The sequence below is a fragment of the Lissotriton helveticus genome, chromosome 12 (assembly GCF_964261635.1).
Source record: "Lissotriton helveticus chromosome 12, aLisHel1.1, whole genome shotgun sequence".
Taxonomy (NCBI): Eukaryota; Metazoa; Chordata; class Amphibia; order Caudata; family Salamandridae; genus Lissotriton; species Lissotriton helveticus.
The window spans coordinates 828,136,332-828,163,521 of record NC_136073.1 but is presented as its reverse complement, the minus strand read 5'-3'; positions in this window follow the sequence as shown (position 1 = coordinate 828,163,521).

The following is a 27,190-nucleotide window of genomic DNA, read 5'->3' as shown; positions in this document are numbered from 1 at the left end:
AATGCGATAGTTCACCAGGAGGTTGGTCTGCAATATTTAGTAGACATAATTTTGGTCAGACCTTTGTTATTATGGTTTTCTTTATGGGTAAAAGAGGAAACTGGTTTTACTAGATTCGTGTTATCTGTCTTACTTTGGATCCCCTTCCACTTATCCCTTGGCTAGTGTATATAATTTCCTCTTTTAGCATATTGTCTAAACTTCCCATATGGTCAGATCCTGCACAGGTATCATTATTAACCAAGATGACCAGTTAAGAAAACTTTTTGCAGTATAGATCTGACAGGTGAATGGCTGCCGACAGATCAAAATAGTCAGTTGCCCTATAAATGTCACTTGAATTAGAGGCAGGTGGAAAGTTATTTATCATGTGTGACAAATATTCAGCATCATTTTGTCTTGGTAAGACTGGTATTGTGCACCACTTAGTGGCTTTCCAAATATGAAGTCTTGTTCTTCAGATATGACCCCTGGCTGATGCGATGGTTGGAGCAAGCAAAGCGCATTGCACTTTTTGCGGTTTTGTAAGTATGTTTTCATCTTAAACCCATTTTTGTTGTACAGAATATTAAATCTCTGCTGCTATGAAGTACTTGATTGCACTAAGTCAGTGATACTCAAAGTACAGCCCGGGGGCTGCATGCGGCCCTCCTGACCTTTACATGCGGCCCTCCTGACCTTTACATGCAGCCCCCTGGGCAGCAGCAGCACTGGGCTGCTGTTTACTCGACTTTGCACTAACATGAAGAAAAATGTTAAATATACAGCAAGAACTTATTTAAAGGTTAACTGCAGTTTAGGGAAAGGCAGTAACTAGGCCCTTAACTTTAGGACAAATACATTTTTAAATACGTTAAATGTGTAAAGATACGAGTCTTTTCAAAATTCCAAGTGTATTTTATTGACCTGCAGAACTATTTCACCTCAGTAATTCAAAATATAGCAGTGCATTCAGAAGTATTTTTCTTAAAGTGGTGTTTTTCAAACGTGAATTTAGAAATGTTCATGCTGTTCCTCCCCTCCCCGACAGCAATGCTATTAGTAATTACATCCAAGCACAGGAGATGATTTTGAACAGCATGCGTTCGTAAGTCATGTATATCAAGTTCCTCTTATATGAAAAAGAAGAAAAAATTAAAATAAAACAATTAGTCAAGTGGAGAAGCCGAGATTCATCCCAGATTTTCTGGTTTCAAATTACGTAATTTCGTTCAACCACTAAATATAGATGCTTTGGTTCCCCTACACTGAGTTTACAGCCCCACTGGCATCAGTGCGGCCCTCGGTAACACCAACAAACAAACGTTGCGGCCCCCGGGAAAAGGTTTGGGAGTACCCTTGCACTAAGTGAACCCTCTGTGTGTTATAATGTTGCTCTTTTTATTTTGAAAGCCATCAATGTGAGGAAAAGTATTTTGTATTAGTGGGATCCCGACTTAAAATCATGAAACTAATGGATTTTATCTGGAAACTAAGATTGTTTTAATTGTATTTATAAAATGTTTCCTTAACTTTTATGGCTGTTCTAACTGGCTGAATAAAGTTAACTGAACATGCTTCATAAACTTGCTTTGAAACGCTATGGGTGGTAAAGAAATACATGTTAAAGGTAGTTTTAATGTAGCTCTATGGACACGCGTGGTAAAGACGTGTGTGTGGTTCAGACTTATTTGTGGCTTAGACCGTGTTGTAAAGTTACGCATTGGCCCGTCATACATCCAACACTATCCGTATCAGTATCATGAAACAATGAGTCCTGCACTGGGTCTGAATCGGAGTTAAAAAAGAGCCTAAACTCTCTAAGGATACTATCGTTGAAGCAGAGGGCTGGGTATGAAATCTGGTAGTATAACCAATGGTTGCACTGTTGTGATTTCATAGCAAGACTATGAGAAAGAGCCTCTTTTTGTAAGGTTAGCTCCCACTTTATGCCTGGTTTTGATGTGGTTTCAATTGTAGTGCACAGGGTTACTGCCAACCAGGTCCACTGTGCCAGTGATTCTTCCCTAAAACCATCCATTATTGGTACTTCTGCCCCCTGTAAGTCCAGAGTAAGTGGTACCCTGGGTACCTAGGGCCTGGGAGCTGAAGAGGGTCTCTTGGGACCCCCCCTCGCTGGGATCATGCTACTGCCCTTGCGTGCCCGTGAGGGAGAAAACGATAAAGTCAACATGGCACCCTACCTGGGTGCCATGCCAGCCAGCAATGCCTGAAGGTATAGGTTGAGTCACCCCTCTAGCAGGCCTTACAGCCCTAAGGCAGGGTTCACTATACAACCAGTGAGGACATATCTGCATGAGCAGATATGCCCCTACAATATTAGGGTCCATTCCTTAATATTGTAAGTGCTGGTGAAGCATTACAGAAGAGTACATGGGCTGGAAACTGGACAACTCGAGTTGCCCAGGACCATGAAGGCTGCACTGAACACAAGTGTTTGGTACCAAACTACTACTTTCAATAAATACACAGTTACCAGTGTGATATATTGTATCATTTACTCAGAGGGCACCTCAAAGCTGCCCCCTGAAAACCTATCAATCCTGGTGTGGTCTCTGACCGTCGGTAGAAAGCCAGCCACTACCAGACATGTTTTGGACCCCTGGATAGAGAGCCCCTGCTCTCTGTGACCAGAAACAATGCACATCCTGGGCAGAGGTGTCACAAATCCTACCCAGAATTGGCCAGTCCTCGAAGAGGGAAGCTTCAAAGTCCTGCCAGCTTTGTAATGTAAGCCCAGCCTCAGGTGGGAAACTTAGACTAGGAGGTGTGCCCATCTCTGCCAACTCCACCCCTAAGATGGGGGAGGCGATGTGAAGCACATCTTTCAATCACTGCCATCTTTAAAATGGGGAGACCCCTCCAATGAGGGCTAGGTCTATGCCACTCCCACAGGTGTGTGGCATAATAGAGGGTGTGTAACGCCAGGTAAGGTGCCCATTGGCCCTACCCGATACTCCCCTAAAACACCCCTACATTTAGCATTTCGGTGTCTCCCCAGACCTAGAAAGTAGATCTGCAATGACCTAAGAAAAAAGACGACATCCCAGCAGAGACGACTGAAAATGACTGCATTGGCCCCAGTCCCACCGGCCTATCTGTGAACCTCTGACCTGTCTTGCAGCCAGCAACCTCAAACCCTGGGAGAACTACTGCCTTAGAAAAAGACTCCAATTTACTGTGGACAGCAGACCTGTCCAGAAGAAACCAACTCCAAGGACTCCAGATCCAGGTGGATCAGAGTCTCCTGCTCACTCTGCGCCCAAAGCCCATGGCACCAGTCTGAGTGGATCACCTGCGCAGTGAAGTCTCCCCAGTGGTCCTTACCTCATGTCCAGCGTTAGCTGACCTCTCCTGATCTACACAGCGGCACGTACACTGTGAATCCAGAGGCAACCCCTGAACACGACTGGCTGCGACGTCGAAAGACGCCCCTGGGTCTTGGTGAGATGAACTGATGGTGCCCCTACATCTCTACTTCCTTCTGGAGTCATTGGTCTCCCTCCTGCAATCTCTGGTGAAACGCCTGCAGGATGTTTGCCAAAAGAAGAATCTCCATTGAAAAGCATTAGGTGCCCTACGTCAAATTGCACCCTGCAGCCCCTGAAGGTCTATATATGGTGCTGCTTTGTGGTCCCCCCTTGCTTAACCTATCCCCCAAAGCTTGGCACCTGCATCCGATATACTTATCTGCGAACAGTGTGGCTTTGAGCACCCCCAATCTCCACTGAAAAGCATTGGGCCGCCCCTGTGCTGCTGGGGGTGCAGTTTTGGTACTCACCTGACCCTTGCTCCAGCCTGATCTTTGATCCCAAAAAACTGTAAGTGCATTACTTACCCGTTTATCTGTAATATTGTTTTCCCCATGGGATAACATTGAACTATATTTTTATTCAAAAACGTAATTACCCGTTTGCAAAGATTTTGGTATTAAAATAAAATACAAAGTATATTTTTCTAAAATTGGTCTGGACCTCCTTCTTGAGTTGTGTGTCCATTATTGGTCAATGTTGTGCAATAAAGGTCTTACACCAATATTGGTCAATGTTGTGCAATAAATGTCTTACACCCCTCTGTGTTACACCAAAGGGCGCTTGCCCAAACTACCACCAATAGAGCACTTTGGGTTTTACATTGAGCTCTGTACACTTTAGGGGAACCCGTGGACTCTGTGCACGCTGTAACCACCTAGTGGAAATACCATATACAGAGCCAGCTTCTTACAGTGAATAAACCTGGGGTCGGCAGATGTCCGTTTCGGGCCAAAGACCAGCATTGAGATCAGATCGTCAAATGACGCCTGGGGTCGGCATCAGTACAGAAGGAACCGGCGAGAACCTTGGTAACAGAAGTTAAGCCAGTTCCAGATTTACACCCTGCAGCCCCTGAAGGTCTATATATGGTGCTGCTTTGTGGTCCCCCCTTGCTTAACCTATCCCCCGTAGCTTGGCACCTGCAACCGATACACTTATCTGTGTTCTCATGAACCTTTTGACGCCGTATGTCCCTGCAAGTTCCTTGAGATCTTTAGGTCAGGATCTAGCAGTGGTCCCTCGGTTTAAGCTCAGCCGAGCTGGAGGCCGTTCATTTCGAGTTCGGGCTGCGGCCCTGTGGAATTCTCTTCCTTTAAAGATTCGTGCGCTTGATAATCTCTTTTTATTCCGTAGGGCTATCAAGACTTTTTCATTTCTTTAGCCTGTCTGCCTCCTAGTCTGTTGTTTTCTTAGTTGTGTTGTGTTAGTTACCTTGTCAAGCGCCAGGACGCTCCTTCGCTGGAGCAGCTGTGCGCGTAATAAATTTTCATAACATAACCTAACAGTGTGGCTTTGAGCACCCCCAATCTCCACTGAAAAGCCAGTTCCAGATTTGAAACCGGCCCAGGCATTGGCTCTAGGGGCATCAGGGGTGGACTCGCTAGAAGCAGTGTAAATGGAGACTCCGCAGAAGAGACATCAGGAAAGTGCCATCTTAAATCAGGACACCCTCACATCTCACTAATTCAACTTATTTGTATGGCTCCTGGCCATGTTCCAGTAACTCGTGGTTGTTGGCTCACTGAGTGCAGTCCTATCTTGCGAACGAACAATACAATTAACATTGGAAACATGAATCCCTGAAAGGGTGGCTGTAACAAACAAGTAAATTACCTTCGGTAACGATATATCTGTAAGAAACATTAGTTAGTGGTAGATTCCTTACCTTAGAATAATCCCCCAGGCGTCAGACTGCATCCGGAAAGCTTTCGTCAGCAGTACCCCTGCGCTTCAGTAGGAGTCGTAGTACGGCTCCGCATACGTTACTGGCGGAGTCACAGAGAAGATGTCGCTGGAGCTACTTAGACGCACCCACGCGAGCCCGTCCTTTCTTGGTGCCCACATAGCCAACAAAGAGCTGGTCATTCACCCGGAACGGTTGTGTGTGATTCAGATAAAAGGAGAGCACACGTTTTGGGTCCAGACGGTGGAGCCTCTCTTCCTCTCTGGAAGGGTGCGAAGGCAGAAAGAAAGTGGGCAAGGTGATAGTTTGCCTGATGTGGAAGGCAGTGACAACCTTTGGCAAGGAGGAAGGATGAGTGCGAAGCACAACCTTGTCCGGATGGACCGACGGAAAAGGAGGCTTACAGGAAAGAGCCTGGAGCTCACTCACGCGCCTAACAGAGGCGATGGCAACCAGGAAAGCAGTTTTCAAAGTCAATAAACAAAGAGGACAGTTGTGAAGCGGCTCAAAGGGAGCGCACATCAAATAGGTAAGAACCAGATTCAAGTCCCACTGAGGCATAACAAACTGAATAGAACGGAAAAGGTGAGTAACGCCTTTGAGAAATCTACTTACAACAGGGGACTTGAAAAGAGAGGGCTGATCAGGGAGCCTGAGAAAGGCTGAAATTGCAGAAAATAGTCCTTAATAGTGCCCAGAGCAGAGCCCTGTTGGGCCAGAGAAAGAAGGCACAAAAGGACTTCTGATAGAGGGGTAGAAAAGGGATCCACAGCCTTTGCTGTGCACAATGACACAGATTTTTTCCACCTGCAGGCGTATACCGATTTAGTGGAGGGACGCCTGGCTGCCAGAAGGATATCACAGACTTCAGGAGGCAAGTCAAAGGGAATCAACAGTCGCCGCTCAATCCCCACACATGTAGGTGGAGGCTGGACAGGTTTGGGTGGAGGACCGCCACCCGCATCCCCAGTCGTGACTACGTCGGCGACTATGACGCCAGCGACGTACGCGGAGCCGTACTACAACGCCTACCGACGCACAGGGGTACTGCTGATGAAAGCTTTCCGGATCCAGTCTGACACCTGGGGGATTATTCTAAGGTAAGGAATCTATCACTAACGTGCTTCTTTCAGATACAGCTGTCTATTGTTGCCAGCCATTTTACTCTCCCCTTTAGCAAGTTTACCCGATGAGATATGGCCCTCCAGCTTCCTTTTCTGGTTGCTAGTATAAATAAAAGGGCTTGTGCCTCAGGTCTGGTGTCTAGTGCAGCTACGTCATGTCAGTGAAGAATATAGGTCTGGTATCATGTTCATTAGCAAAATTTTGGGGATCATACCCATAGTCCCAAAAGTAATGGCACCCTTTAGGAGAAAAAGAGTACTGCCAGATGTCTCACCTCTCCTATAATTAGGTATCCTCTTGTGGATAAGGAGTTTTGGGAGAATAGAATCTGCTGGTGACAACACATGCAAAGTTTAGTATTTTATCATATTTCTTTTTGTAGTATTTGTCGTCAAGTGTATCAGAACGATTGTGACTTGATAAATAAGATGGTGTAGAAATCCCCTCAACAATCAGTCCATTTGTCCCTCTCTGCCGATGCACTGGTTTCTATATTCCTTTTTATCATCAATGATGAACGTTGTCAGAAGACTACGTTTCTAAACTGAAACCATGGCAATTAGGCAAGGACAGTGTTACCATTCACGCGTTTAGGCCACTCTCAGATATAAGCCTATTACACACCTTCTTCACTATTAAATGCAGTCCTGTTTTACAGCTTGTAACATACATTAGCACAGGATACTCCTATAAGACAAGGAACGAGGCCGCAGACTTGATGAGCAAGGTAAGTCTTTTATTCTCAAGTGCAGAGAAGGGATCCCATGGCTGCGCCCTAGAAGAAATGAACCACTGTTCATCAAGAACATCGACAAAGAAAGCATAACATGGAACATAGATCGTACATAAACAAATCAAAGCTTGTATATGCAAGCGCGACACAAGTATATTACACACCATTACATATTTACTCTTCTGTAAAAACAAGAAATAAAAGACGAAAAAAATCTAATAGTAAAAACAACTAAACATGAATATGAGAACAGAATACATGCACACAACATAACACAAAAAGAATTAATGCAATTAATAATCTCTAGACTTAACAGGTATAGAAACTTTTTGATTAGGCCTCTGAGTAACCTAGATTCCTGCAAACTAGCAAAACTAGTTCTGGGAAAACCCTCCAATGAAGATGAACAGGAGGATGTGTCTTCCAAAACAGTTATCAATGCCAGCAAAGGCTGACCCTGCACTTGTCTGACCACATCTTCCCTCAAAGAAGGTGATCCTTGTTAAATAAAATAAAAAACATGAGTAACAATTGGCGAAGTAGCACGTTGATGGTTAAGATCACCGTTCACACTCCACAAGCCACAAACATGTGAATCACTACTACATCATCCATTTTTCTTCACATGCCAAATTTTCAGAGACTTTTCAGGAGATATTTTAAGGCATGTTCTGCTCCACCACACTTTCAATTCCAAAAACACAGCCCCTTTGGACATTCTGGATAATTTGCCACAGACAACAAGCTTACAGACCCCCCCTCCAGCCCCCCTCCCTTTTTATTTTTACTCAATTCGGCTTCTTTCCAAGACAAGTTCTTTGGCAACGTTTGCTTTTAAAGTACGTTTTTATGGTATTTTGTATGCTTTTGACTAAGTCCAAATCAACGTCTGAACCATCTGAGCTACACTTAATGTCTATAACCCAATCAGGGCAATAAGCACATCTGCCCATTCTATTGGGAAACTACCTGAATGGAGACTAAAATATGGTATTGTGGGGTGGTCACCACATAACACCATCCCTTCTTGCGCAAAAACACTTCCGCAGGTACACCTAAAGACAGAGCAAAACATATTCATGCACTCCACCAATCCATTGGAGGGGGTGGAGGTGGGAGGAATAAAGCAACCTGCGATGCTTAATCTGTAAATCATCCATAAGGTCCTTCTACAGCAAAAATTAACAGAAATATACTCACCTAGAAAAATAGTCTTCAAGGACCAACCTAAACTTTTTATAAGGCAATAAATCAAATTGTCCTGCAAAATCAAGAGCAACTTTTCCCCTCAAGGACCACTGGGTAAAGGAACCATGTACAACAGTGTCTCATAACTCTTCTAGTATTTGTCAGAAACAAGAACATTACTGCAGGAAGACACTCAGCTGTTAACCTCAGCATCTATGCCTGACCACCAATAAAACTACTTGATATTCCCAACTGTTGCAGGAACCCTAGGTGACCTTCGTGGACTTTAATCAAATAATCTCTTAACACGATTTATTTATTTATAGTATTTATAAAGCGCTCTGCAACCCTACGGGCATCCTGGCGCTGAGTGTAGCTCAGATGGTCCAAGTAGAGTAATTTGATACCATTTGCCATTGTGGCTTAATGACTATCACTTGTGGATAGTTTGTGGATAGTTTGTTATTATACTATGATGTCTTAATTCCAACCCATCGTTCAGTTCACTGTAAACCTAATTTGTTCCTGCAGCTTTTCTCAGTAGATGTGGGAAATGAATTTTGACATAAGCTGGCTTACCTCTGAACCCGATGTACTAAGATGTTAAGACAACTTCCAAGGGCTAGAGAAACTTCAAAGAGGCAATCTTTAGGAGAAAAAAAATATTAAAAAAAGAAAAAACATGCACCTCCACAGAGGTCTGGTAGCCATAAAGAACAAGCAAAAGTGATTTGCGCATAAAAGAAAATGTTATGAAGGAAATAGAGCTGAGTGCGATAAAGGAAAAGGATGAGCGGTTTTAAGTGGTGTAGTATCCCCAAGAAACTAAAAGCCATTCAGACTGACATACTAAGGAGTTAGCACAGATTAGGCAAAGGTTACTGTTCTCTAATGCTGCATTACACTGGAAGAGGAACACAGTGTGAGGTGGAAAAACTAACGCACAAGTTGCTAATTGTGTAACGATATATCTGTAAGAGACATTAGTTAGTGATAGATTCCTTACCTTAGAATATCCCCAGGCGTCAGACTGGATCCGGAAAGTTTGCTAGCAGTACCTCTGTGCGTCAGTAGGTGGCGTTGTGCGGCACCACGTCCGTCAATGGAGTCGTAAGCACCGAGATGAAGTTACGGAGACTACTCAAACGACACCCATGCACGCTGACGTCAGTTCTGCACACAACTTTCCGGGCCAGGAACGCAGAGCCATGCAAGAAACTGACCACTGGTGCAAAAAAACTAAGGCCCTGAAAGGGATGTCCTTAACCCTAGAAATCAGTGAGCCGAACAGGGAGGATGGGTGGGGCGGTAAGAAATATATCACTAACTAATGTCTCTTACAGATATATTGTTACACAAGTAGTAACTTGTGCATCTGAAAGAGACACATTAGTGATAGATTCCTTACCTTAGAATAGATACCACAGCGATGCCAACCCCAGTGGTGGGTCTGCAAACAAGATTACACGAAAAAGTCAGAGAACAGATCGGCCAAAGAAGCTGTCTCTCCGGATCGGACTGTCAAGGCAGGAATGCTTGGTAAACGTGTGCAGCGAGGCCCACGTAGCTGCCTGACAAATGTCCTGCAAGGGAATGCCGCATCCCAAGGCAATGGTGGCTGCCGTTGCCCTGGTAGAATGGGCACGCAGCCCCACAGGAGGCTCCTTCTTAGCCAACGAGTAACAGGCCTTGATGTAGAGAACGACCCACCAGGAGATGGTCCGTTTGTGCACAGCCCGACCTTTTGTGGCGCCTATGTAGCCAACAAAGAGCTGGTCATCCACCCCGAACTGTTGTGTGCGCTTCAGATAGAACGAGAGCGCACATTTTGGGTCCAGACGGTGGAGCCTCTCTTCCTCTTTTGAAGGATGCGGAGGCGAAAAGAAGGTGGGCAAAGTGATGGTCTGCCCGATGTGGAAGGGCGTGACAACCTTTGGCAAGAAAGCAGGGCGGGTTCTTAAAACCACATTGTCTGGATGAACAGAAAGGAAAGGAGGTTTAAACAAAAGAGCCTGGAGCTCACTCACTCTTCTGGCAGAGGTGATAGCTACCTGGAAAGCAGTCTTGAGAGTAAGAAGACGCAAAGGACAGTTATGAAGGGGCTCGAAGGGAGCGCACATCAGATATGTCAATACAAGGTATAAGTCCCATTGAGGCATGATGAATGGCACGGGAGGAAATGTGTGCGTAATGCCTTTTAGAAAACTGTTAACAACCGGGGACTTAAAAAGAGAAGGCTGGACTGGAAGCCGTAGAAAGGCGGAGATGGCAGAAAGATAACCTTTGATAGTGCCCAGAGCAGAGACCTGCTGGGCCAAGGAAAGAAGGAACAGAAGAACTTCGGAAAGAGGGGTAGAAAGGGGATCCACAGACTTTGCTGTGCACCACGCCACAAACTTGTTCCACCTGCAGGCGTATACAGTTTTCGTGGAGGGACGCCTGGCTGCCAGAATGACATCACAGACTTCAGGAGGAAGAGCGAAAGCTGTCAACTGTCGCCGCTCAATCTCCACGCATGGAGGTGGAGGTTGGACAGGTTCGGTGGAGGACCGTCCGCTGTTCCTGCGACAGAAGATCTTCCCGAAGAGGCAGTCAGATCAGGGGATTGATCGCCATGCTGAGTAGCTCGGGATACCAGTACCTTCGTGCCCAATCCAGAACCACCAGAATGACTTGGGCCCAGTCACGCCGAATCTTCTTCAGCACTCTGGGCAGAAGTGGTATAGGCGGAAAGACGTCGCAAAGTAAGGGGACCCCTGAAACTAGTAAAAAGTACACCTAGACAGAGAAAATACAATCATGTAAGCATTCTAGGGCTACTTCAAGGTAAACAGACCCCCTATAACATAATTGGGGGAAGCACAATAGTGACACTCAAATCAAGTTTCTTTTTAGAAAAGTACAAAATATTTATTAATCCAATGATATTATCTGATTATTTAATGTGTTAATAAAAAACATACAATTACATTGGAGAACAATTCTTACAGACATTTACTTCAAAGACTTTCACAGGCGCACAACATTCTTACCACTATCATTCAATACCATACATACTAGGCTCACACAAAACTAAATTGTCACAAATTATATAATGTAATTGATATACAGTACATATAAAGACCAAAACAATGATGATTTATTTGGATGAAGTTATTAGGTCTTTTAGTTGAAACGGGTGCAAGGCTGACTCTACGCGCGTTTCGACAAACACTGTCTTCATCAGGAGTTTCACCTCTGAACGTTGTGCTCTGGAAAGGATGATAATACATAAAAAAAACAATAATCAAATATACTCATAAAAAACGTGTCACTATTGTGTTACAAATACAATTGCATATATACAGATAAACCATGATATAAGGTTTATTACACCTTGGAACTGATTTGTTCTTATGCTGCAAATAATCATTTGGAAAGGTGCTCAAGATTCTTCTCTCTAGCTATGTTTTATTGTGTTTGTAATACAGGCCTGCAGAACACATTGCATTGTTCTTGTTCAAATAATAAAAAAGCTTTGCAGGGGGCTGAAGATTCTTCTCTGCAGCAACTTTAATCTTGGTTTTAATAATGAAACAGATTTGTGATTTCACCAGGAACTGTGACTGAACAAGTATTGATTACGACTGCATACAAATAATTTCAGTGAGAGACTTGACACTGCATGATGTCCAGTAATGCTTTATAATCTGGGGTGTAGCTTGAGAGGGCAACTCTTATGGAGTCATTGAAATGTTCGTCAGTCAGACGTGTGCGAAACTTAGATTTTATGAAGTTCATATCGGAAAATGCAGATTCAAAAAGATAGGTAGAGCCAAACAGGGAAAAAAGTTTCAATGCAGCTGCATGGATGTTCTCAATTTTTTCTGCATCTACAAGACTCCAGAAATTAATGTCAGATTGCCTTGATTTCAATTCAATGTCATTTTGAAGTGAGGCAATCTCCATTTCCATGGTGTCAGAGTCAAGGTTCAGAAGCACACTAATTTTCTCTGAAAGGTCACTAACATCCACTTCCATGAAGAGGTTTGAAGTGAACATCACACAGGGCTCCAGTTGCTCAAAATCACTAAACCTGTCACTGAACTTTTGATTAAGCCTCACAAGGAGGTTACTGTATTTTTGTATGTCAAGGATCTCAGCCTCAGTTTTATTTTCTGACAGGATTTGGAGCACAGAGGGAAAGTGCTGCATCTTTCTTTTCTGTACATGCTGTATGAAAAGGTTAAGTTTTGTTTTGAATGTTTTTACAGAACTAATCATGTTGGCTATTGTCTTGTTTTTGCCTTGCAACTCGTAGTTCAATACATTTAATTTCTCAGTGATATCTGTCAAAAAAGCTAACTCGAGCAACCATTAAGTGTTTGACAACTGTGTGGTATCTTCATTTCTAGACTCCATGAAAGCTTTGACTTCTGGCAATAGGGAAAGGAATCTTCGCAGTATTCTTCCCCTGCTAAGCCGTCGGATCTGAGTATGCAGTAAAAGGTCACCATGTTATTATGGTTCTTCTATAGCGCAACAGCTACTCCAAAAGGAGTGTCCCGGCGCTTTGGCGAAGGAAACCCTCAAGGACGACAACACGACACAACCATAGTCAGCTGTTAGTTCTTCAAGGAACAATTTGAAGGTTCGGTGCTGCTTGGCCTTTGCACAAATTGAATTAATAATTTTAACAGGAGTCATCACATGATCAAACCCCATTACCTTGGCACATCTTGCCTGTTGATGTATAATGCAATGGTAGTTTAATAACGGAGGGAAATCTGGATCTGCTTTACAATTGGCAATGAAGTCAAAATGGCGCCCTATCATTGCGGGTGCACCATCAGTTGCTATCGCCACTAACTTTTTCAATGAGACATTTTGTTTCACAAAATAATTTTTCACCTCATTGTGGATGTCAGATCCTGTGGTTGTGGTTTTCAGAGGCAACAGAGTTAAAAAGTTCTCTTTATAAGTGAAATCTTCAAAAACCATTCTAACAAAGATAGCCAACTGGGCAAGATCGCTTGCATCGACAGATTTATCTCATTGCAGAGAAAAATGTTTACAGGTCTTTAAATCCCGCTCCAACTGCTCTATCATGTTGACCGATAATGCAGATACCCTTCTTACCATAGTGTTTAACCCCAACTGCACATCTGAAATGCCAGACATAATTTCAGGGCTATATTTAAAGTCTTTGAATAAGGAGAGGGCTTCGTTCACAATTGCTCCACCTGAAAATATTGCTTTGTGCTTGATCAAGTGATGAGTAACTACGAAGGATGCTTCAGTTGCCGCAGTGGCTTTTTTTGTTGGCTTTCGAAAAAAAATTGTTGTGTCTGCAATGCAGATTTCAGTTCATTTACTTTTTGTGACCTCAGGCTGCTTCCCTTAGGGCACATCCTCTCAAAATGCATGTGCTGTGTTCAAAAATGCCTCTCAACATTGCTCTTTTTCCCCACTGCAACTTTTGCTCCATAGATTAAACACACGCAGTTGTCTTTGATTTGTGTAAATAAAAATGAGTTCTCCCACTCTTGATGGAAGTTGTAAGTCTTCGCCCTTTTGGAGGGACCTGGCTCTTCACCCATCATTGGTTGTTGAGGCTGTAGCAAGAGTAAAAATGTTGATGAAGTCCACATCCAATCCATAAAAGGGAAGAATACCACGTGGACACCTTTAATAATGCTGTAATGCAGACCATTAAATCAAGAAAAAGACTTTCAACCACACACCGAAATGTTGAAATATCACATTCACTATTAATGGTGGACCTGGGAATGCGTAAAAAAAAATGCTATGCCACCCCAGGTGAGGCGAAACAAGAACTACCTTTATTGCTTCTCTTTTAGGAGGTGCCCCTAAGCTGAAAATCTATGCGTAGCTCAGTGTGTCACCAAGTGCTCTTTTTGGCTTTATTACACTACTATTGATGAAGAGATCCCTTTTCAGAGACACTGCTAACAAGTACAAATTACAAAACGATAAAGTAGTACTATCACAAAATTAGCTGCAATACACCATATAATTTGCCTTTTTTGCTGCATGATTTTGTCAAACTTGCTGCATAATTTGGTCCCCCAGTGCAACATTCCAGTGGCCCTGAACCATGACTTAAGTCATGCCCCCTCAATCCCATACCCCTCTACTCCCCCCCCCCCCCCCACCCCCTGCCGCATCATGAGCTTGGCCTTGACTACTGGACACAGATAACTGCAGAGTTGTAAGAGGCAGTGGTACCCAAGGGCTTGTGGAAAGTGAGCAATCAGACAGTAGCACGAAAATCCTACTGCTGATCCTGGCTGCATCTATTTTTACCTGCCTGCCTGCCAAGTAACGGTAACCTATACACATGTGCCTTTCAACGTTTATTGTATTGTCTGTATTATCATTGTTGTGTCTGTGACTGCTGTTGTCTGTCTCCCCCCGCTGCCTGTAAGTGGTATGTGCCCCTTTTTCTTCCCTCACTTCCTCTCACTGTCCCCGTGCTCTCTCTGCCCGGTCTTTCCTTCTGTACCCCTCGCTGACCCGTGTCTCTGCCCCATTTTCCCTTCTGTTCCCCTCGCTGCCCCCATATTTCTGTATTCTGTATTTTGCCTCTGTGCCATTCGTTTTTTGTGCCCGTCTGCTCTCTGTGCCACTCGTTTTTACCTTGTTTTTGTGCCCCTTTTGCCTTCTGTTCCACTTTTTTTTGTGCCTTTCTGCCCTCTGATCCTTGTTTTTTGTGCCTTTCTTCCCTCTGTTCCACTCATTTTTGCTTCATTTGTTTGTGCCCTTCTGCCCTCTGTTCCACTAGTTTTCCCCGTGTTCTTTGTGCCCTTCTGCCCTCTATTCCACTTATTTTTCGAGCCTTTCTGCCCTCTGTTCCACTCATTTTTGCTTCGTTTTTTGTGCCTTTCTGCCTTCTGTTCCACTCGTTTTTTGCGCCTTTCTGCCCTCTGTTCCACTCGGTTTTTTGTGCCCTTCTGCCGTTTCACTCGTTTTCCTTGTTTTTTGTGCCTCTCTGCCCTCTGTTCCACTCATTTTTTGTGCCTTTCTGCCCTCTGTTCCACTCGTTTTTTGTGCCTTTCTGCCCTGTTCCACTCGTTTTCCTCGTTTTTTGTGCCCTTCTTCCCTGTTCCACTCGTTTTTTGTGCCTTTCTGCCCTGTTCCACTATCTTTTTGTGCCTTTCTGCCCTGTTCCACTCATTTTTGTGCCTTTCTGCCCTGTTCCACTTGTTTTTTGTGCCTTTCTGCCCTCTGTTCCACTCATTTTTTGTGCCTTTCTTCCCTGTTCCACTCGTTTTTGCTTTTTTGTGCCCTTCTGCCCTCTGTTCCACTCGTTTTTTGTTCCTTTCTGCCCTCTGTTCCACTAGTTTTTGCTTCGTTTAAAAAAAAAAAAAAATTTTGTCCTCATATGCCGTAAGGATATTCTCAGAATCAGTGATCCTAACCACCCTCTGCAAAAATGCAGAGGGGCCCCTTCTTAGACTCTGACGATCCTTATGGGTGCGCTTTCTGCAGATACCCAAGTGCGTCCATAGCAGAACTGCACTATATCTCTTCAATTCAGTTCTACCGAGTATCGAGGCCCATGAATTGATCTTAGGGTAACTCCGTCTGCAAAAAGGCATAATCATTGGACGAGGTTATTCACATCCTATCCAACCAATTAATTAATACATGGGTTCCAGAAATGCTTCCTTCTTTTCCAAACAACCTTATCTAAATTAAGTGTGTGTCTAACTGCCCTAATCCAATCAATATACAAAAGGTGATTTGCCACTCACCCAAAGTTTACATATTTCTCTGCGAGCAAGAATTATTAAATAAAGACAGTTTGTTGGTATCTTGAGAGAGTTCCTCATAATTACCAAATAATCCAAAGAAAACTAATAATATACTAACCTGTATATCAAAATTGAAAAGTGTTTTCATACCTTCTTCAATCTTGGCCCAAAAAAATCTTTAAATTAGGACAGGTTAAAAACATACGGAGATCGTCCGCCTTCTCCAACTTACACTTTGGACAGCATGGAATAGGGCCTTTAGAAAACTTGGCCAATCTGGCCGGTGACCAATAGACTCTATGGAGGGAAAAGAGATGATTTCGCTTTAAATTGGCAGGTGAGACTGTCAGGTGAAGTAAGTCAAAAGATACTTGCCATATAGTCTGCAAGTCGGCATCTGGGACATGATTTTTCCAAAGATGCTCCGGTAGGCAAAACTCTCCATCCTCTGCTTCTAAGATTGTCCAATAGAGCACCGATGTTTTAATTTTCCTTGCTTTATTCAATGAGAGTTCTTCCAAAGCCGACTTTACACCAATCTGAGCTAACTTATCCTGAGCCCAACTTTTGATTTGTAAGTATTTAAACTTGGATAAGTTATTGTCTGTAAGCGTGAGGATCTCCTCCCAACTCAAAAGAACTCCTTCCGGAATTATCTGGCCCCATGCATTCAAATTTGCTGCCCGTAGAGGCAATGCTAGAGAATCTTTGGTCCATTCTGGCGAGCCTGGTGAATCCCAGATTGGAGCCATCGCAGAGTAATATGAAATATTCAACGCCCTTCTCATTCTTGTCCACACATGGGCCATATCTCTAAGGACTTTTAACCAAACTTTTTTGAAAAAACGGACATCTCCGAACTTAAACAAAAATCCATGAGCTCCTTCCTGGAGCTCAGAAAGCATAATCTGGAACATATTATCTGTTTCTGTCATTGCTGGAGAATCGAATAGCCTGATTCCTGCCTTGATCAGTAAAGTCCAGGAGTACAGTTTCAGATCCGGTGCACATAGCCCACCTTTACATTTACGTCTACGTAACTTCTTCCATGCGATTCTTATGCCCTTTGAGGCCCAAATAAAAGTGTTCCATTTAGCTTGAATTTTATTTAGCCGGGCTTCACTAAAGGCATGTGGAACATTCTGAAAAATAAAGATTAATTTAGGTAACAACATCATTTTGATCATATTAACCCTACCAATCAAGGTCAAAGGAAGAAGTGCCCAGCCTTTCAATGCCTCCTCACTTTCCAGCTCTACTTTCATAAGATTTTTTTCCGCTATTAGATTTATATCCTGCGTAATTTGGATTCCCAAATATCTTATTTTCTGCTTTAAAATTGGAATATTTGGTAACGTTCTAAAATTCCAAATCATGCATTCTGTTTTGGCCTGATTAATTTGCTAGCCTGAAATTTGACCAAAATGAAACGCGGCACTGTAAATAAAGGGAATAGCATTAATTGGATCTGCTGTATATATCATCATGTCGTCAGCATATAAAGAGACTTTTTTTCCCAATTGTTGAATTTAAATGGTAAGATGTGTTGGTCTTGTCTTATATTTTCTTGCCAATGACTCTATATATAGGTCGAAGAGCAAGGGTGAAAGGGGACAACCCTGTCTTGTACCTCTGTTAATTTTTATGGGAGAAGATAGATTTCCATTAATTAATACTCTAGCAGTTGGTGCTTGATAGAATGCTGCGATAGATCTACAAAAATTCCTACCTAAGTTGCACCTTTCTAAGACCCTAGTCAGGAAAACCCAATTAACACGATCAAACGCCTTGGTGGCATCTAATGTTATGACCGCGAGTGGGTTTTTGTGCAGGGTAGCGAGATCGATTGAACCTACTAATGCTTGCGTTAAGTCTTGTATAGACCGCCCTCTAACAAATCCCTTTTGGTCAACGTGTAAGAGGCTACCTGCTACCCCATTTAATCTCTCTGCCAATATTTTCGCCATCAATTTGTAGTCAGAATTGAGCAGAGAGATGGGTCTATATGAATCACACTGTGATGGTACCTTCATTGGTTTGAGAATAAGAACAACTGTAGCCTCATTCCATGAGGGAGGAATTTGACCCCCTTCCTCAAAAATATAAGTAAAAAGCTTTTGTAGAACAGGAGTAATTATAGGAGCCAAAATCTTATATACCTCCACCGGCAATCCATCCGGACCTGGAGCCTTACTTTTTTTGGCGGAATTTATTGCCATCATTATTTCATTTGAGCTGATTCCCCTGTTTAAATTCTCCGATCTCTGATCATCTATCTGACGAAGAGCATATTTATCCATCCATGCCCGAATATTATCATGATCAGGGATTAAATCCTCATTATACACTGTAGAAAAAAGGCATGTTCGATATCTGTGTTGTTTTCTGTGACCTCAGCCATGGTATCTGTCTGAACTCCCTTAATAGTGTTCCTCTTCTGATCTTTCTTAGCTTTCCAAGCAAGCAACTTGCCACTAGTCTCACCATACTCAAAGTGGGCCAGAGAGCTAGCCTGCCAACGTTGTCTAAGCCTCTCATCCAAAACCTGTTCAAGTTGTAATTTACAGGCAATCAACTCTTCCTTAATATTATCTGAAGTTGCTAAGCTTGGATCAAATAGCCCACATTCTAAAGCTTTAATATTAGTCTCAATCTGGGTAATCTTTGCTCTATATATTTTATATTTAGCAGATTGCAGAGCTAATAATAGTCCTCTCAAAAAAGCTTTATATGTGTCCCAAACTATAGGAAGCGTAGCTGTTTCTAAGTTAGTTTTAAAAAACTCGTCTGATTCAAAAAGCAAAGTCGCTACTGTTTCTTTATCCAAAAGAATGCTCCTATCTAAGGTATATCTTCTAACCTTCTGTGTGTCTGGTAATTTAAGAGATAGAGAAACAGCCGAGTGATCTGAGATATGAGCACCTAAGTGCTTAACCTCTTTGACAGACTGACAAAGTTGCTGTGCTACTAAGAAAAAATCTAATCTAGATTTATGTCGAAGCTTCTTGTTATGAAAAGTGAATTCCTTATATTTGCCTGCTCTCTTCCTCCATATATCTTTCCAACCATATTGTTTTATTGCATTTAATAGTAATAGTCTCGTTTTAGGATTATGCAGAAATTTGAGTTTATGAGATTTGTCTAAGTGTGGATCTAAGACTAAATTGAAATCCCCTGCAAAAATTAAAGGATCTTCAAAATCTAGAAGCTCCACCAAGAGTTCTTTCAAAGGGAGTGTGTCATCTAAATTTGGCCCATAATATCCTACAACCGTAAAATTATGTGTGTTATATTTGATCTTAGCTATCACCCACCTCCCTTTACTATCCACTCTTGACTTTATTAAGGATATATCAAGATTCGCCTTGATCAATATAGCAACTCCTTTATTTGAGGTCTGCTGTGTGGTCGTTATCACATGCTGAATCCATTTCCTATTACTACACATATCTCTCAGCTCCTTTTCAGTAGAATGTGTCTCTTGTAAAATAAAGACATGTTCCGGCGCATCCTTTAAATATTGAAAAATCCTCTCCCTTCTATATTTAACTCTTAACCCATTCAGATTCCATGATAAGAACTTAATATATGCTGACGAAGTAACTCTATCCTGAGACATTTTGTCCTAATGAAAATAGACAGTTAATTATCCTATTTGGCATACTTGGAACTTTTTTTGTTTTTTTTTCCCCGAATACTCCCCACCCAGTGCCCCTTCCTCCCCCACCCCTGTCTAGATCCACTCCCTCCCGTGCTCCCCTGGAGAACCCCCCTCCTTTTCCTTGGCTAACTCCTGGCCATTGAGACTCCGTCTCCGATGTCCGAACGTCCGTAGTTTATCGATTTATATCCTCAGGCAGAAGATAATAATTGTTAAGTTTTTAGTTTATTAATTGTTCGCCCAGTGTGCTTTTACTGTCCTGTATAACTAGTTGGAGATACTCTTCAGCCTCCTCAACCCTTTTGAAGATTCTCATTTTGTTTTTATACATCACTTTCAATGACGCAGGAAACTTTAATTGAGCTGTGGCACCTAGCTGCTTAAAAGGATCCAAAAATGTGTCAAGCTCCCACTGTCTAGATGCTGTAATCGAGGACACATCTGATCTAATCTGGAAAGTGCTTCCTTCCGCTGACAATGAATTTGCTTTCAATGCTCTATTAAGGATCTCCTCTTTTATCATGTATGTCAGAAAATGAACTAATATTTTCCTGGGCCTAGTCTTGTTGGGGTTTTGTCTGAAAGGGTCTCTATGTACTCGTTGAATATCTCTTAATAATTCCTCTTCTGAAATCTCAATCTGGGTTGCTTGTTTTATCAATTTAACGACGAACACATTTATGTTTCCCCCTTCTGCCCCTTCGGGAACTTTCAGTAAGCGCAAATTATTTCTTCTTTGCGCATTTTCAAGTGACTCCAATTTATCTTGATATCCTAATTCACCAGGAGTGAGAGCATCAATTTTTCTGGTGTGCTGCACTGCGAGTAATTTAAGATCTGATACAGAGCTCTCCAAATCTGCTGTTCGTGTTGCCAATGCATCAAATTTCCTTTCCAGTTTTTCGAAATATACTTTTATATCTTGCTGATTTTTTTGAGATTCAAGGGAACCGCTTTTAACCTCGTGATTTAAGGCCTGTAGCATCAATAAGACAGACTGATCAGAATTGTCTCATCCCCCTATATCTGGAGGAGTAGCATTTAAGTCCTCCCCGCTGCTACTTCTTGCAATATTAACCGACCCTTCTGTCTCCTTACCGACCTCTTCATCATTTCCCTTGTTAACCACCTTCCCTAGAGTCTCCATCTTGGTCAGCTCTGAGACGTCTGACTGCTCCAGCCCAAGATCCTCTTCTAATTTTTCCAAGGGATGATATCTATTAAATGTCTGGAGGGCTCCTGCAGTTCCCTGTAAAGAGAGCTCACCAGGATACTTAAGTTCCAACACGGTGGGAACCGTCTTAAAGTACGCTTTCAGTGAAGGTGTAGACTTGACCTTTATCACTGCCTTCTGCGCCTTAGAGGTGTTCTTTTTCCCAGCCTTTTTAGAAAGTTTCGCCTTAGACTTTGCCCCTAGCAATGATGAAGTATCTGCGTCCGCAGTTGCAGTAACAGTGGCTGGCTTCCCCCTTTTACTCCTTAAAGTATATCCGGAAGCCAAGCTTCCTTGCGCCTCACTGCTAGACATACGCAGCTCTAGTACCGTAGGTGTTCTCCTAGCATTTACTGAACAAGCCGCTTTATTCTGATGCTGGTACAACACATTTCGCGGCTCAGTGCATTGTGGTTCATGTAGTTTTATGGAAAGCTGATTGTCTGATGCCCTCCAAAAGTTTGGAATCCTGTATCCAAGCCTTCTTCCTCTTTTCACCCCCCAAGCCGCCTTGGTCCAATGAATTAAACCCCCAGAGCTCTTGTAGTTGCTCCCATTTGTATTTGTATCAAAAAAGTACCTTACTGCAGCAACAGCGGTGGCTCCCGCCGTATCTGCTTGATGTAACTTCTCCAGAATGGATACTGCTATGGTTTATACTTCGGGGGAAGAAGACAACACAGCTGTAAAAAAAAAAGACCGAACCAACAGGAGCAGGAGCAGAAATGAAAGGCAAATGTCGTTTCTTTTGAGGCTCTTGCTGCAGTTGAAAACGCATTAACCCAGGTCACAAACTTGCATCCGCTGTTTATAATCCTTTGAATATGAAGGACCCAAGCTGACAAATGTCTAATTAAGCGGTATCTGACCGCACGAGCAGCCTGATTCAGCGCTACCGCTGCGTGATTGAAGCCGCCCCGCCCCGCCTGCTCTCTGAACTCGCACACCGAGTTCAGCCGTGCTCTCGCCGCTTCTCCCGTGTTTCGCCAGACATTTTCCGCCAGTTGAATTTATTGTCCTGAATCCGTCACAAATGCGCCATAGAGCGAGTACACGAAAAATAAAGCTGAAACATCGAGTTAGCGATGTGAAAACCGCCCAAACACCGGAGCTTCCTGGAGCCTACGACTAGCCACGTCCGCTAGCCGCCATGTTCTCTTTTTGTGCCTTTCTTCCCTGTTCCACTCGTTTTTGCTTTTTTGTGCCCTTCTGCCCTCTGTTCCACTCGTTTTTTGTTCCTTTCTGCCTTCTCTGTTCCACTAGTTTTTGCTTCGTTTTTTGTGCCCTTCTGCCATTTCACTCGTTTTCCTTGGTTTTTGTGCCTTTCTGCCCTGTTCCACTCGTTTTTTGTGCCTTTCTGCCCTGTTCCACTCGTTTTTACATCATTTTTTGTGCCTTTCTTCCCGGTTCCACTTGTTTTCGTTTTTTGTGCCCTTCTGCCCTGTTCCACTCGTTTTTTGTGCCTTTCTGCCCTCTGTTCCACTCGTTTTGTGCCCTTCTGCCCTGTTTCATTAGCTTTTTCTGCCCTCTGTTCCACACGTTTTTGCTTCGTTTTCTGTGCCTTTCTGCCCTCTGTTCCACTTGTTTTTGTGCCTTTCTGCCCTCCGTTCCACTCGTTTTTGCTTCGTTTTTTGTGCCCATCTGCCCTCTGTTCCACTCATTTTCCCCTTGTTTTTGTGCCTTTCTGCCCTCTGTTCCACTCGTTTTTGCTTCGTTTTTTTGTGCCCTTCTACCCTGTTCCTCGTTTCCCCTTGTTTTTTGTGCCTTTCTGCCCTGTTCCACTTTTTTTGTGCCTTTCTGCCCTCTGTTCCACTCGTTTTTTTGTGCCTTTCTGCCCTGTTCCACTCGTTTTTGCTTCATTTTTGTGCCCTTCTGCCCTCTGTTCCACTCATTTTCCCCTTGTTTATTGTGCCTTTCTGCCCTGTTGCACTCGTTTTTTGTGCCTTTCTGCCCTGTTGCACTCGTTTTTGGTGCACATTCATAAAAAAACCAGAATCCAACGTCACTAAACTATCTATCTGCTTACCTGCAGTGGAAGGCACGTCCCCTGGCTGTGGAAGTCACGTCTCCTACTGCTCCGCTCTGGCACCCGTCACACAATGGCAGACAGTGCGATGCTAGCGCGTTTTCAGTAGACGATGACATCACAAGAGTCAGACTCTCACGAGAGGAGTCTGCAGCTCCAGGAGAGGAGTGTCATCCTCTTCGCCCGCCCCCACCCCATCTTCGCTCCAATCCGAGCAGCGGGTTTGGGTGAGGGCGGGCAAATGGAGCCGGAAAGGCTGAAGGGCTACACGAGCTACTCCCGGGGTCTCCACGATCGACCGGTTGTAGACCACGGGACTAAAGTATTTCTATTGCGCCATATATGTCTAGCTGCAAAGTGATACTCTAAACTACAAGGCAACCTTGATGTACTTCATGCTGTTGTGTGACTTGCATAATTTACTGCAAAGTGGTGCGTTTGGCATACTTATTTGTTGCAAGTGTTGCCTAGCATATGGGCTTCCGGGTTACCTATTTGTTCCGGTGTTCCTTAGGGGCAGAGTCTCTCTTGAATCAGAGGCTTTTACTGCATTAGTTGCAAATTCTCATCCATGTCGGAGGGAGTGCCTGATCCCATACCCAACAGAGTGGATGGTCTATCTTAAACACCTGTAAGATCTCAATGGTCCCGCACCACATACCACTGATATGGTTATATGTCCATGTTACATTTGTACCTCGTCACAAGTCACCTACCTGAGTATAGCCACGCACACCTATTTTTGTAGATGCCCAGGAGTTTAGGCTTAAGCGGTGGGTGACCATGGGTGGCTATGTGTGATGTCATTAGAGTGTGTTTGCCGCATAGTAGTAGCGTGTGCAAGTCTTGTGCAGGATTTTTGCAATTATGCACTACATGCCACCACTGCTCTTGTGCTAATCTCATGAATACGCTTTTGTTTCTGTTGTGTGCAAGTCATGAGTAGACTTCCGACCTAAATGCACCTTTCTGTAGTTATGTCAAACATAATTAGTTAACTTGTGTTTTTAATCTTCTTAAAAAAAGCCACGTGTGTTGTCTTATCACTGGTGCATTCCCTTTAAATGTATCAGTCTCATGTAGTGTTTGATGTCAATGTGAAACGTAGGTTTCTGGAGCCCACTTCTTCAGTTGGGGAGTTCACTAAGGAAAGGGCTAAGCTAGTACCAATGCAGCTTCTGGTATGGTGCAAGGCTTAAGTCAGTTTTCAACCAATCTTCTAGAATCTAGTATGAGCAAGTCCTAGATAAAAGCAAGCTTTTGAGGGGCCAAATCTCAGCCTGCATATACAAAATACTGCTTTGCACCTGTGAGAACACTTCAATTAACATGTCAGCTTTTAGTCTGTATAGCTTTTGGTTTAGGAATCCCTCTGCAACTCCACATCAGAGTTTTGAATGTCTCAAATATCAGCGGGAGTGTAACTTTTCCTTTGCCAGAATGATCTAAAAAAGCATTTTTTTAGTCTATGATATTATATAGCACATCTGCTCTGTCAACATAAGGGCGGTCAGTAAGTTTGCCCCTTTAGGCTAGGTTTCCTTCTCAGGCGCTTGTACCAGTTCCTGAACTTTATGAAGGTAGTATCCAGAGACTTTTTGATAATATAATATCGTCCTGGTAATGTCATCAGACCCTGTAGCTTTGGGAGGGGTTGAATCCTTTGACTTCTTTTTCTGTGTGCTATGACCAAACAAAATGATACAAAAATACATCTGAGCTGAAGTTACATCTCAAATATACAAATAAGTCAGTGGAAACCATTACATTATGATCCATCTTTTAATTGGTAAAAATATGATGACCCTGTGAATATTATTTACATGGGGAAGATTTACTAACTACATGATACCAGAGTGCTTTATAGCAAATTCAGTCTGCAAAACCAAGCTTTAATATGGAAATTGGTATTAAGGAACACATTGACGAGTAGCGGCATGTAAGAAACTAACAGAGTTGTCTTAAAGAAAAGATTTCTATGATGCAAAGGCAAGCCCGTCTGCACCAGTCAGGGCCCAGGGGCCACATCCCCTGGTCAAAATTTAGTACCATATTTTACCTATTCCTCATCCCTACTTCATACTTTGAGACCTAAGATGCACCATGAATGTAACGCTTTACAGGTGGATTCTAACGGCCCTAGCCTTTACAGCCATTGCACCGTCTTTCTGGACTCTCCCCAGCTATGTCGTCACTATGTTCTTAGTGGTAAGTCTTCCCCTTCCTTTAAGTTTCTTAGCTTAAATTGCCAGTCATTACCGAAGCACAAAAGGGAAATTTACGACCTTCTAACAGACAGAACACCTGACGCCTTGTTCGTTACTGAGCCGTGGCTCCATGACGGCTTAGGTCCGGATATTGCCGAAGCACTGCCTTCAAACTATGCCATTGTTAATGTTTACAGACCAAACTAAATTGGAAGGGGGGGGAGCAATCGCTATAATTTTCAAATGTAATTTTCAGTGTATGCTTGAACCCATAACCTTGAGCAATTGCGAGTCTGCCCTTTTTAAACTAGCCCTTCACCCTAATTTCACCCTTACAGGCCTCTTAGTTTACCGACCCCCGGGTCCTGCTAACATATGGGCGACCCAATTCTCGGAGATCATAGCCTTGTTACTGGTGAATTCCAGTAACTTTCTGATTTTGGGTGATCTTAATATACATTTCAATGACTCTCGTAACACTGTGGGCAAAAACCTCATTGTAGATCTTGCGGCTATGAATATCAGATTACACAACCATGGCCCCACGCACAGAGGGACCACTTCTTGACCCAATATTCTCTCATTTCTCCTATATACGCTGCACTCCTGCTCTGCCCCTTCAATGGTCAGATCATTCATTGTCCAAATTCAATCTCACTCACCCTGTCATTTTGACTCCCGCAAGCCTCACAGCAAACATTTGCATTAGAGAATGGAATAAACTAGATATTGACTCCCTCAAACATGTCCTGGAGATGCATCTTCCCTCTGATTTTAGTGCAACCGACGATATGGAAGCTGCATCCATTAAGAATACTTGGCTCACTGAGGCCATGTCTCATAAAAAATTGAAAGCTCATAAATCACCAGCACCCTGGTTCAACGATTTGCTAAAATCGAGAAATCTAAATGCAAAAAGTTGGAGCGCATTTGAAGAAAGGATTATTCCCCAGAAGTGTGTGCTGCCTATAGGATAGAATTGAAGACCTACCATAAGTCCTGTGCCCTGACGAGGGCCAGTTACGTGGCAAGGACTATTGCCGCGGCAACCAAAAAATCTAAAACACTCTTAGGTTCGTTCTCCTGAGGCAAAACAGCCGGGAGTTGTGATTTTTAAAACTGTGATTCTGTGTATTTGTGTATTTTAAAAGCCTACCTTACCTGCCACAAGCACCTTGCACTTTACTCTTGGAGGGCGCCGTGTAGCGGATCCAGCGCTCACGTGACACCCTCCACTCGGCTTCCTTCGCGGCTGGCCACGCCCATCTAGAGGCCACGCCCCTTTTCCGCCCTACTTAAGCGCTGACCTACAAGCGCCCAGTTGGTTCGTTCTCCTGAGGCAAAACAGCCGGGAGTTGTGATTTTTAAAACTGTGATTCTGTGTATTTGTGTATTTTAAAAGCCTACCTTACCTGCCACAAGCACCTTGCACTTTACTCTTGGAGGGCGCCGTGTAGCGGATCCAGCGCTCACGTGACACCCTCCACTCGGCTTCCTTCGCGGCTGGCCACGCCCATCTAGAGGCCACGCCCCTTTCCCACCCTACTTAAGCGCTGACCTACAAGCGCCCAGTTGGTTCGTTCTCCTGAGGCAAAACAGCCGGGAGTTGTGATTTTTAAAACTGTGATTCTGTGTATTTGTGTATTTTAAAAGCCTACCTTACCGGCCACAAGCACCTTGCACTTTACTCTTGGAGGGCACCGTGTAGCGGATCCAGCGCTCACGTGACACCCTCCACTCGGCTTCCTTCGCGGCTGGCCACGCCCATCTAGAGGCCACACCCCTTTCCCGCCTCAAAGATTCTCTATATCAATGTGCAACCCCAGAACGCGCAGCGGACGTGCGCAGCGGGCGCGCCGTTTGCACGCCGAAGGCGCGCCCAAGGCAAGCCCGTCTGCGCCCATCCGCGGCCGGACGGGGCCAGGGGCACGTCCCCGCGCCAAATTTATTTGTTACTCCTCGTCGGAGATTACTTCTCTCCAGAACCAATGGCCACTTTCCGAATCCATCTGCAGGCACATTGCATCGTTAGATCTTACCCCCTCTCCTACCCCTATACTGGC